Source organism: Rosa rugosa, chromosome 1 (genome assembly GCF_958449725.1).
Source record: "Rosa rugosa chromosome 1, drRosRugo1.1, whole genome shotgun sequence".
NCBI lineage: Eukaryota > Viridiplantae > Streptophyta > Magnoliopsida > Rosales > Rosaceae > Rosa > Rosa rugosa.
The window spans coordinates 24228541-24240580 of record NC_084820.1 but is presented as its reverse complement, the minus strand read 5'-3'; positions in this window follow the sequence as shown (position 1 = coordinate 24240580).

The window sequence follows — 12040 nt, the reverse complement described above, 5'->3', positions numbered from 1 at the left end:
TCTGGGTCGAGAAAGATAACAACCTGGCCCTCCAGCGAGAGGCTCATACACAAGAACGGCGGCTTTACAACGCCGTAGCAGCCGTCCTTGGCCGGAGAGACCTAGGACCCAATGAGGAACAAAGGTCCTCACTTGAAGAAAATCAAAGGCGGAGACGTGGCCTGACCGCCTTAGCCCTAGAACCCGATCATATTCTTCCACCGGCTCAGAGTCTTGTAAAGGATTCGGTAGGTGATTTTTCCATTACCCCATTTCTTGATTTGGGTCTTGGAGCCCCAGCGGCGGTCGAACATGGAGAACTAGAGCTTGGCGTCGTTCTTGCAGAGCGAAACGAATCGTTTCGAGGAAGTCACATTGATGAGCGAGAGAGAGGGAAAGAGAATTGGTTCAGCGGAAATCAAATATATACCCAGACATTCACCAAAAACCAACACAAACCAAAAACCCATTGCCATAATAGAATTTATTCTCATTTTTACTTATGTGTGAAGAAGAAGAAGAAGAAAAATTATGAGATTGCAGAGAGATAGGAGAGGGCTTTGGAGAAGATGAACAGTGAAATGACCACTCTACCCTTGAAAAGTTAACCCCGTTAACGGTTTTACTGTTCTTAGGTACGTATCTTGGGTCGGGGTTAAAAGTCCAGGTACCAATCTGATATTTTTTTAACTTGAGGTACAAAAGTTATTAGTGGCCGATAGCTCAGGTACTGTTTGTGAGTTTTGCCCTGATTCACTCTCCCCTCCCCACAATCTCATTTATAATTCAACTCCGCTACCGAGCAGTCATCACATTGATCATCACACAGATTTCACTGGTCATCACACATATAGTCATCATCCTACTGATCATCACAAAGATTTCGCTGGTCATCACACAGATAGCAATCGTTAAACTGATCATCACACAGATAGCAATCATCCAACTGATCATCACACAGATTTCGCCGGTCATCACACAGATAGCAATCGTCAAACTGATCATCACACAGATAGCAATCATCCAACTGATCATCACACAAATTTTGTCGGTCATCACACAGATAGCAAGCATCCCACAGATAGCAATCATCTAACTGATCATCACACAGATTTCGCCAGTCATCACACAAATAGCAATCATCGAACTGATCATCACACAGATTTCGCCAGTCATCACATAGATAGCAATCATCCAACTTATCATCACACAGATTTCGCCGGTCATCACACAGATAGCAATCATCACAAAGATTTATCACACTGATATCATCGATTCATTATACAGATATTCCTACACAAGCTTTACATGACAATCATCACACTGATGTCATCGATTCATCACACAAATATTCCTACACAAGCTTTACATGACAATCATCACAAAGATTTATTACACTGATGTCATCGATTCATCACACAGATATTCCTACACAAGCTTTACATGACAATCATCACAAAGATTCATCACACTGATGTCATCGATTCATCACACAGATATTCCTACACAAGCTACCATATCTTAAATCTCAATTAAGACGGTCATACCGTACTAGACTCATGGTATCTCAACACATGAAATTCCACAATCACAACTCAATACACAATTTCAGCATTCTCGAGCAATAATGAACTCATTTCAATTATTGTTCCCATCACAACGAAGCCACCAATACATAAATATTTCACGTAAATATATATATATATACGTAGTCATCCACTCAGGAATGCCACTAATATCAACTATAGTCATAGTTAACCTAATAACTCCAAGACAATATGGTAATTATGCTCATAATGAATATCGTGAGATTTACTCACCTCTGAATCCAGCTGCGTCTTCACACGCTAACTAAGACAAGCACAAATCACCGCAATCCGCTCAACACAAGCCTGTCAAGTACCTAAACACATACGGTCTTGATTCAGTGCATGCATCACAAAGTGATTAAAGTCCGAACCCCCGTTTTGAACTAAAACCACAAAAGTGACGCCAATTGAGGCAAAACCACATCTGAGACCACCCAAAGTCTCCGGAATACTTCTACAATCGATATGCCAAATCCACAAGTTGATCGAACACTCGAATCCTCACGGATCATATAATCGAACGGTTCGAAACCGTAAAAACCCTAACATGCTCATACGATCTCCAAAAATTACAATCTATATATTGAAATGCTCGTATCGACGAGTAGATCACAATCAGGAACAGAAACTATCCCTGAGGTGGCCGAAAACCGCAGGAAAACACCACCACAGTGGCGGCGCCGCCGCCGGCTCAAAGTCGGAATTTGACAAAACTTCTTCATCTCAACTCCAATTACAACTTTCATAACTAGCACAAAGTCTGAATCAAAGCCATTTGGCCTAAATTTACCTCGAAAGCTTTGAATTCCGATAAACCCTAGAATCCCAAATTCCAAAATTCGATCTCCACAAGTTGAATCGTTGTAAGCCACCTTAGGGAGAAGCATCTACGTCCTCTAGGCTCCAAAAGCCCTCAAGAATCACCAGCAAAGGTGGCCGGAATCGCAGACTCCGATCAAGGCGATTTCAGCTCCGTCGCGGCTTCTTCTCGGCCTTGTAGCGCCACTACAGCTCATCTATCGCTCGATGGTTACCACAAACCTCAAGAGGAGAGCAAGGAGAGCAAGGCGAGCAAACCCCACTTTGAATCGCGTCCTATGGTGGCCGGAGGAGGAAGAACGACGCCGGCGAAGTGGAGAGGCAACTCGGGCTCGGGGAGAGAGAAACAGAGCTGGGTTTCCCAAAATGGAAATCTGATATTTTTCCTGAAATTCCTCTATTTAACCAAAATGGAAACTTTTTCCAATGGCCATAACTTCTTCATACAAACTCCGATTTCGGCGTTCCACATGTCCACGAACTCGTATCGGCGTGCTCTACGACTTCCGTGAAGGAAGTTTTTGGAGAAACCTAACGAATAAAAAGTCAACATTCGCGCCCCCCTAAAACCATACTTTTCGAATAACAATTCATCCGAAACACTTCCGCACATTCCACGAGTCACGAAATCGTCCGATAACCACTAATTATATTCCGAAAAATCTTCGGAAAATAATAATGAATTTCTGAGGTACTACACTGCTGCACACAATTTGTTTACAGACTATTTTGAGGAGGTTCCCCGATTTGGTGAGGTGAAATTTCGCAGACGTTTTTGAATGAGTAAAAGTTTATTTCATTGTATTGCTGACACGGTCAAAAATCATGACAACTTCTTTGTGCAACAACGTGATGGAATTGGTAGGCTCAGATTGTCATCCCCTTGTAAAAATCACAGCTGTTTTTCAAATGCTTGCATATGGTGTACTAGTGATTCTCTCGATGAATACTTAAAAATTAGTGAGTCTACAGCAATTAGATGCTTGCAAAAGTTTTTTCGGGCTATTGTAGAGATATTTGGGGAGCAATATCTCAGAAAGCCAACAGTTATTGATGTTGCAAGACTTCTTCATATTGGTGAAGAACGTGGATTTCTGAGAATGTTAGGAAGCTTAGACTGCATGCACTGGAGGTGGAAAATTTTTCCAACAGCTTGGGCATGTGATTATTCAGGGCGTAGTGGATAGCTGATAATTATTATTGAAGCAGTTGCTGATTATGATCTTTGGGTATGGCATGGATATTATGGCTTACTAGGCTCCAACAATGACACCAATGTTTTGGAAGCATCCTACTTATTTGCGGAACTTGCTGGAGGTAAATCACCTCCATGTACGTATTTTATTAAGGATAAGCAATATGATGTCGGTTATTACTTAGCTGATGGCATCTACTCCAAGTGGTCCACACTTGTTCAAACTGTTCATGATCATCAAGGTCGAAAAAAACAATTTTTTTCCACGAAGCAAGAATCATGTAGGAAAGACGTTGAACGTGCTTTTGGCGTTCTTCAATCACGTTGGGCATTGTTAAGGGTCCAACACGTTTTTGGAATAAACGTATTTTACATAATATAATGACTGATCATTGAGGATGAGCGTGATTTGACAGCTCCAATTAGAGAATTTAATCATGCACCTGCCCCTACTGTCACTACAACACAGACGGTAATTTCTGACCACGAAAATGGTCAGAAATAGGGCATTTTCGTTGGAAATACCTTTTTCCGGCGAAAAGTTGTCGTCGGAAATGCCTTGGTCGGAAATAATTTTCTTCCGACCAACCGTCAGAAATGCTTGACCATTTTCGACGAAAATCACCGTCGGATTTGTATTTTTTTCTTTTATTAATAAAATTTCGAATAAAGGCAAAGACTTAGCTCTTATTTCGCTACTTAAAAAAAAAAAAAAAAAGATTACTACTTACTATGTACTTTTTTACTATTATATGACCTTTCTAATAGTGGCTAGACTTTGTTGCATTGAATGATGATGAACCTATTTCTAGTTATGACCAAATTTGCAAGAATATGAAGACAAAAAATGCAGGAATCTATATATTGGCTACTTTTAACCCTTTTTTTTTTCTTTTTTTTTTGTATTTCCAACGGTGAATATGGTCGGAAATAAAACCTATAATTTCCGACGACTTTCCGACCAAACAAAATCTTATTGGAAAATGACCATTTATTTTCCGATGACATCACACTTGGTCGGCAAAACAATTAGCGGGAACTTTTGCCGCCAAATTATAATTATTTCCGACCCCACTCTAAACTTTTTCCGAGAGGTTGTTTACCGTCAGAAATAATGGTCATCCAAAAATTGTATTTCCGATGGAAAAGGACATATTTTTTGTAGTGTGTTGAGAAAGAGGCACGATTTAATCAGTTTCTTGCTCGAAATAGGCAAATCAAGGACAGGAAGGCTAATTTTGAGCTTCGGGATGCATTGATTGATCATCTATAGGATCGTCATGGTAAAGGTGAAGCTTGAAGTAGTGGATTAGATGTTTGATTTTGCACTATTTTTTCTTTGATGTTGTCTGTTTCACTTGATATTCTCCTGTATTCATTTAAGTCTCCTTGATTGTATTTTCTAATTATAATGAAATAAATGATTTAGCATTATTCCAAACAAATTTCACATATCTCATTTTGCACACATTTCAAAAATATGTATCTCAATTATTCTACTATCTGAACACTCAATTATGAACTGGATAACATTATTTCACATTGTCCAATGTGATCAGATAAGATAGGATTGCCCCAACCATTAGGTTAGATTACGTAAATGCATCAACACCGTTAGAATTAAATATTTAAAATGAGTATTTATCTACATGATAACCATAAATACTCCTCTTCTCCCACAATACACAACACACCAATTCACCTACTACTTCAATGTCTTCTTCTAAGCGTGGGTTGAATTTTACAGTAGAGGAAGATTTACAATTGTGCCATATATATCTTGATCTCTCACAATGTCTAATTAATGGTATTAACCAAAAAAAAGGATGCACTATGGGAGATGATTGTTGTTATCTACAATGAAGACAAGCTTGAGGAAAGGATCAGATCTGGTGGGTCTCTTCAAAGTCGATTTTCTGATCTACGCTTACCGATCAGTTCGTGGTCATGTTTGACAAATTGAGTACCAAAATCCAAGTGGTGCGTCATAATCATATAGTATGATTAAGTCTTAGACTATCTAAATGTTAATGGTTGTTTTTTTGTTTTGTATTTTTTTTTTCACTTTCTAGTTGAAGAAAGCTAAGGAATCTCTTCTGGATGATCCAACTTATAAGAAGAAAAATTTTCAATTTGATCATGTGTGGCCCCTTCTAAAAATACTGAAAAATGGCTTGATAATGCTGCCATGCACGTCGCTAAACCGCATAAGAGAAAGGAGTCATTTGAAGGATCTCAATCAGGTTCTCACACTTCAAAGTCATCTAAAACTCCATCGTTTTGTGTTGATTTGAATGCAGATGAAGACGAGCAAGAGTACATTAATGATGAAGTTGCTTCACGTGATTGTCCCATGGGAACAAAGATGGCAAAGATGAAAAGGAAATCCACTGAGGAGAAGAAAAAGAATTATGATAAGATCATGGCCGACAATCAAGTGATAAAAGAGTTACTTGAAAAAAGTATGCAGGAGAAGACAAGCTTCTCTTCCAAAATTGAGCATTACACGTGAAACAAACTGAATATCCAACGCCAGCGCGATGAGGACAAAATCATTGCTAACCAGTTTGAATTCCATAATAGATCCAACGGATCGTGACTTCTTGAGGATGAGAAAGGCAGAAATTATGCAGAGAAAAGCTCGTGAGTCCCAATCACAAGGACCACCCGCTACATTTGGCTATGGTAACTTTAGTGACCTAAACCCATTCCAAAGTGGTTCTGAAGCTACCTTTCATTATGGAAATTTTGGTAGTCCCTTACAATTTCCAAGTGGATTCGGAGGAAGCGGTGGGTATGGAGGAGTGCCCCATGCTGGAGGAAGTAGTCAATTTGGAACAAGTAGTGCTGAAGCTGTGCTTGAGGACAATCAAAGTGGTGGATTTAGAACAAGTGATGGTTATGGAGGAAGTGATGCTAATCTGCCGGAATATTAGCTAATTTTAGTTTTTTTTTATGTGTATTTCAATAATTATTAGTTTCATTGTTTTACTTTATATTGTTTATGTTTTAGCACTTCACACACTAGTACTCTTTTTCCCAGCTCGGAATATATTTCCGAGTATGGTTTTGACGAGGCTATTAATAAAATTAGTCTATTTTACTCAAATAAAAACATATATGTGTGTGTGTGTGTGTGTCATAAAACTTGAAAATTACACAAACAAAAAAAATTCTGAACATATCAAATATTAGGCTCATATTAAAGATCTCAACAAGATCTTAACAATGGTGTAATTTTTATATTCAGAAACATTATAAATAACACATTTATATAAGAAAACTATTATTTCATAAATGTATAAAAGATAATATATAAAGAAATAAAACATAAAAAATATATGGGACCCACCATTTGGCCTATGAAATGGGAAGCCAAATTTGGCCTTCAAATGTTAGCAGGCCAATTTTTTTTTTTTGAAGCCCGTGTACTGGCCTACGGTGGGAGAGAAAAATAGGCCAAAAATGGAGTTCTAGCCTACGGGGGAAGATGCTCTTAGGGAGGGAAAAGACCAGACTTGTCAGCCTGGATAATCAATCTGGCACATATCTCTCCCTCCTTTCATTTCTTTGCGCTAGCCTCAGTCATGGAGGCAGATACAATGATAGTCCTTATATATTGTTATGTGTTCCTATATATCTTCATTCAATAGTCATCTCTTTGTGCAATCAAATACATGGTGGGTCGAATGCGAGAACGTCTTCTGCCTATCACGAGCCTGGTGATCCTGCAACTGTTTCCCATGACCAGAAAGGCGGAGGCGACGGCTATAACGGTGGCTCTCGCATTTGCTTTTAGCTCAGGCTCAACTCATACGGCAACAATGTAAGCGTTAAATAGTAGGATTTCAATCTCTTTGCTTTTTGTGCTCAAACAATAATATATTAACTATAACACTGAAACAGGGAGCAAAAGCGAAATCTTGATGACATGAACAATGATGCAGAAGACCACTCTTTGAGCTAAGGAGTATAGTAGCTATGATAAAAAACTTCTCTGATGCTAATAAATTGGGAGAGGGAGAATTCAGTCCCCTATATAGGGCAAAAACTCTTTACTACTAAAATTTAAATGCCAGACATAATTATGTTATCACTTTTTACTTCCAGTAGTATGAGTATGTTTAATGAAAGATTTTATGTGTGGTTGTCAGTACATAATACACTTTTTTTTTCTAAATAAGTAGTACTCGATTCATATAATAACTCAGGCCAGAATGACACAAATACAGATCTCCTAATGGGGTGATTCACATACCATTACATTTGAAAATTTCTGCTTCTTTATTCAGAAGCCTTGCATAACCAAATCTATTCGAAACAAAAGGTAATATTGTATGAAAGTGTCTATTGCCAATGCGCTCAATTGTGGTGCGCTAGAAACTATCAATACCTAGATGTAAGGAACAAACCATCATTCTGCAGGCAAGACACAAGAAATTCACACTTTTTCCTATGATCCCCATAAGAGCATGTAGTTTGATCAGTCCTCGGGGATCCCAAATACAAAATCTTATAGGGCCAGAGCCTATTAGTTTGATAAAAAAAATGGACCCAAATCCAAAGAATACACCCAAATGTTTGGGGCGCCCAAATCCTATCAGATTTCATCACCCAGTCCAATCTGGGCCACCCAATTGAATCAGGCCTCCAAAATGATTTAGGCACCCCTATTGTGCCGCTGTTCCACAACCTCGCCTGTGCTAGTTCAGCAATTTGCACCACCACCTTGCCGGTTTCTTCAAGCCCATGCCCTGACCACTGCGATCTCTACTGCCACCAGGACCGCCGCTGCTTGCTGACTGCCCTTGCCGCCTCTTCAAGAATTGCCCAGCCTTTCGCCAGGGTCCATTCCATGTCACCAGATGCCACACGAATTCGACGAGCCATAGCAGCCCTCGCCTCAGCAGCCACAGAACGGGGCACTAAACTCTTTGCCTTTGATCCTGCATATTGGAGCACCCCGGCGGCGCCTCTACTAGCCTTAAGTCGTGCTATGCTTGGTCGGACTCGACTCGAATTCTGATAGGAATCATCCTTAGCGAAGAGACTCCAACGCACCACTGGACATTCATTGTTTTCTCCCAAAACACACAAGTGAGATGCAATGGAAAGGAAGACCAGAGGAGAGCTCTTCAAAAGGAAGAGACATTGGACCGCCGCGAGAAGAGAGCGAGAGGTAGAGAAGGAGACTCCGCTTGGTGTCGGCGTCGTCCGTTGTTGTTGAGGCCCCCAGCCTTTGCGGCTAGGGTTTGATAAGAATTGGAAGAGGATTCGTCGCATTCCTTTTTCCAAAGGGAAAAATTCACCAACGGTGTTTGGACACTTACGAGACTTTCAGAATGATACCTGAACTTACAAAGTTATCAATGTGATACCTGGACTCATTTTTTAGTATCAACGTCATACCTACGACCAATTTCCGTCACGGAACAGTTAAATTTTACACGTGCCCCGCACGTGAGTTACTTAATGAAGACAAAAAGACTGAATTACCCTCAAAAGTTTTTTTTTTCTTTTTCTTTTTCTTTCTTCCTTTCTTTCTTTATTTCTTTCTTTCTTCTTCTTCTTCTTTTTTGGTTTCTTCTTCGGAGTTCTTCCCCTGCTCATCCAAGTTCATCCCTGCCGTCGCCGCCGACAACTTAGCCACCACCCCACTCCTTCTCTCCTCCGACCCCCTTGTATACACCATTGATCAGAAACTCAGACCTCGCCAGCCTTCCACTCTCAAATCACAGCTCCAATCCCACACCGCTCCTCTTCGTCGTTCCCGACATGCAACACCACCTCCACACCATCCGCACCTGCAACCACCTCCACTTTTTTAATTAATTTTTTTCACCCCTCCACCTCTCATCTTCTTCCTCTCCCCTCGATCAACCACTCTCTAAAAAGACTGACTTCGCTCGCCGATTCCTCCCACAACAACACCTCCGTACTCCTTGATTTCAGACTCTGTTCTTCATTTTGGAGGACAAAATTGAAATTGAAATTGGGATTGGGATTGGGATTGGGATTTGGATTGGGTTCTCTGTAAACTTCGACAGTACTCAAAGGGGGAGTTGAGATCGAGGAAGGAGGAGGACGGAGAGATCGTCTATATCATTACTTGATGGTGTTTTTGTTGTACTTAATGGGTTTTGAGTTTGAATTCGAATTTTGGTGGAGGTGTGGGTTTGGGTGGTGACGGAAAGGAATGGAATGGAATTTTGGTTTTTCTTCTTCATTGCCCATTTCACAACAGGTCTGCATTGATGTTGTTGAGGCGATTTCATAGGAGGAATGGAATTTTGTGTTAATTCGATCTGATACATCTGTGATTGTTTTAGTTGTGATGCAATCCAAGTCTTCGTGCTTTCTCTGTTGGACTTGGAGGTGTTGAAGAGGCCATCGATCTCGTGGCGGAAGCTGATAAGGCAGCGGGTCTCTTCCTGGATCCAATGCTCGGCCCGCTTCTTCGGTCCTCGCCGCAGCTGCTGGCGTTGCCACCAATTGAGGCAGACTGCCACCAATCAAGAACATGAACAATTGGGATTTCTTTTGTTTTTTTGCTAGGTTTGAGAAGATGAACATGGAGAAATGTTAGGTTCATACTTATCGGATTGGGATTTTGATCATGAAAAAATTTTGCTGGGTTTGAGAAGATGAATAAGAAAAAATTTAATCATCTTTTATTTTAAATATAATAAATTATTCTGTTTTTATTTTTAATTTTCAATTTATTCATTTAGGATTTTGATGGAGTGGAAAAGTCTTTTTTACCCTCATTTTCAGCCTCACATGCATCACACGTGACTCAAACTGACGGAGCCGTGACAGAACTTGATCGTAGGTATGACGTTGATACGAAAAAATGAGTCCAGGTATCACATTGATAACTTTGTAAGTTCAGGTATCATTCTGAAAGTCTCCTAAGTGTCCAGACACCGTTGGTGAATTTTTCCCTTTTCCAAACTCATGTTGTATGTACATAATACACTTTTTATGTTACTATATTTAGCTTTATTGAATGAGTTCACGCATGACCTCAGTAACTCAGTTTCATTTATGCATGATGCATTGTTCTCTGCTCTTCCAGACATTGGCCGTACTGATGAAATGCATTTGGTATTTTCTTTGTCTTTAGAACTTAAGCTTTTCTTCAACCAAAGTGTCTCTTCATGCATGTACTCATGAAGTCAGGAAAGACTACAATTGGTTATTCATTAGGTGTTAATAGAGTGAGCAGAGGTCATGTTCCAAGATTGTACTCTGGAGGTTCTTTTATATATATACTAGCTTTTTTTATACATGCTCCTACATGTGTAATACTTTTTTTTTTTTTTTAAGAAAATGAAATAAATAAATAAGATAAAACAGTTATTGCAGAGAGATAGTGGGAGAGAAAAGTGGGGATTGTGGGATAATTTCTTTTTAATTTTTGAAATGAAAATTCATTTTGTAATTTCAAGATGCAGCTTGCAATCTCCTCCTAAACAAACTCCAGACGCTAGAAGTTTCGACACGAGAGGTGACCACTTCAAAAAGATAAGTATTCTTTTTACTTCTATCTCGTTGAATATATGACTGTCGAGACTTGTATAATCATATATAGTTGGACTCATACGGTCAGCTTGCCTCTATCTACTCATTTTACACACGGGACCAATCTTCACCCCACCTCCCAAGTATATTATAATCATATATGGTCTATAATTCTGGTTCACAAGTATATACATATGGGGCTCAGCTTTGACACATGCACACGTTGTCAGAAACTCACAAAGCACATTTTGCGCTAAGCTGCACATGCTCATGCTGTGATAAAATGTTTTTGGTTACGTACTTTCAACACAATGTAGACACACAAGTATGCTATATTCATTAAATACTAATGGCATGGTCCATAATTGCAATAAACTCTACATGCACACCTCACTTACACGTACAGGTATGAACCTAGGACTATTCTTTGGGCCAAGTTCATTCTTGCAAGCAATATCACGGCCTCAGCTTTACCATATGCTATATGCCCACTCTTATCTACTTTAACTAAATCAATTTTTGGCTTTGTACGGCCATGCATATACTTTTAGCAATAAAGCACACACCTTTGCCTTTCATCAAGAGAAGAAGAATTTTCATGATGGTTAATCACAATGCGTTACCCCTGAACTCATCCATATAGGCTCTAATGCCTATATATATATATACATTGATATTTATGAGTTTGCTCTATTGCTCTCTGATAATTGATTGCTCATATAAACTGGGCATGCCACCAAGCCATGGTCACCAATGTACACTATTCGCTTCCATTTGATTGGTGCATACAGTATCTATTCGCACATTGTGGCAAAGCTATACGAGCATATCATGTTTAACTTAGTCAATCAAAGATTTTGAATAAGCTACTACTCACTTGCTTATTGTTGACGAGGCACTATCACTCCAACGGGGAGCCTTTCTTATATGAACA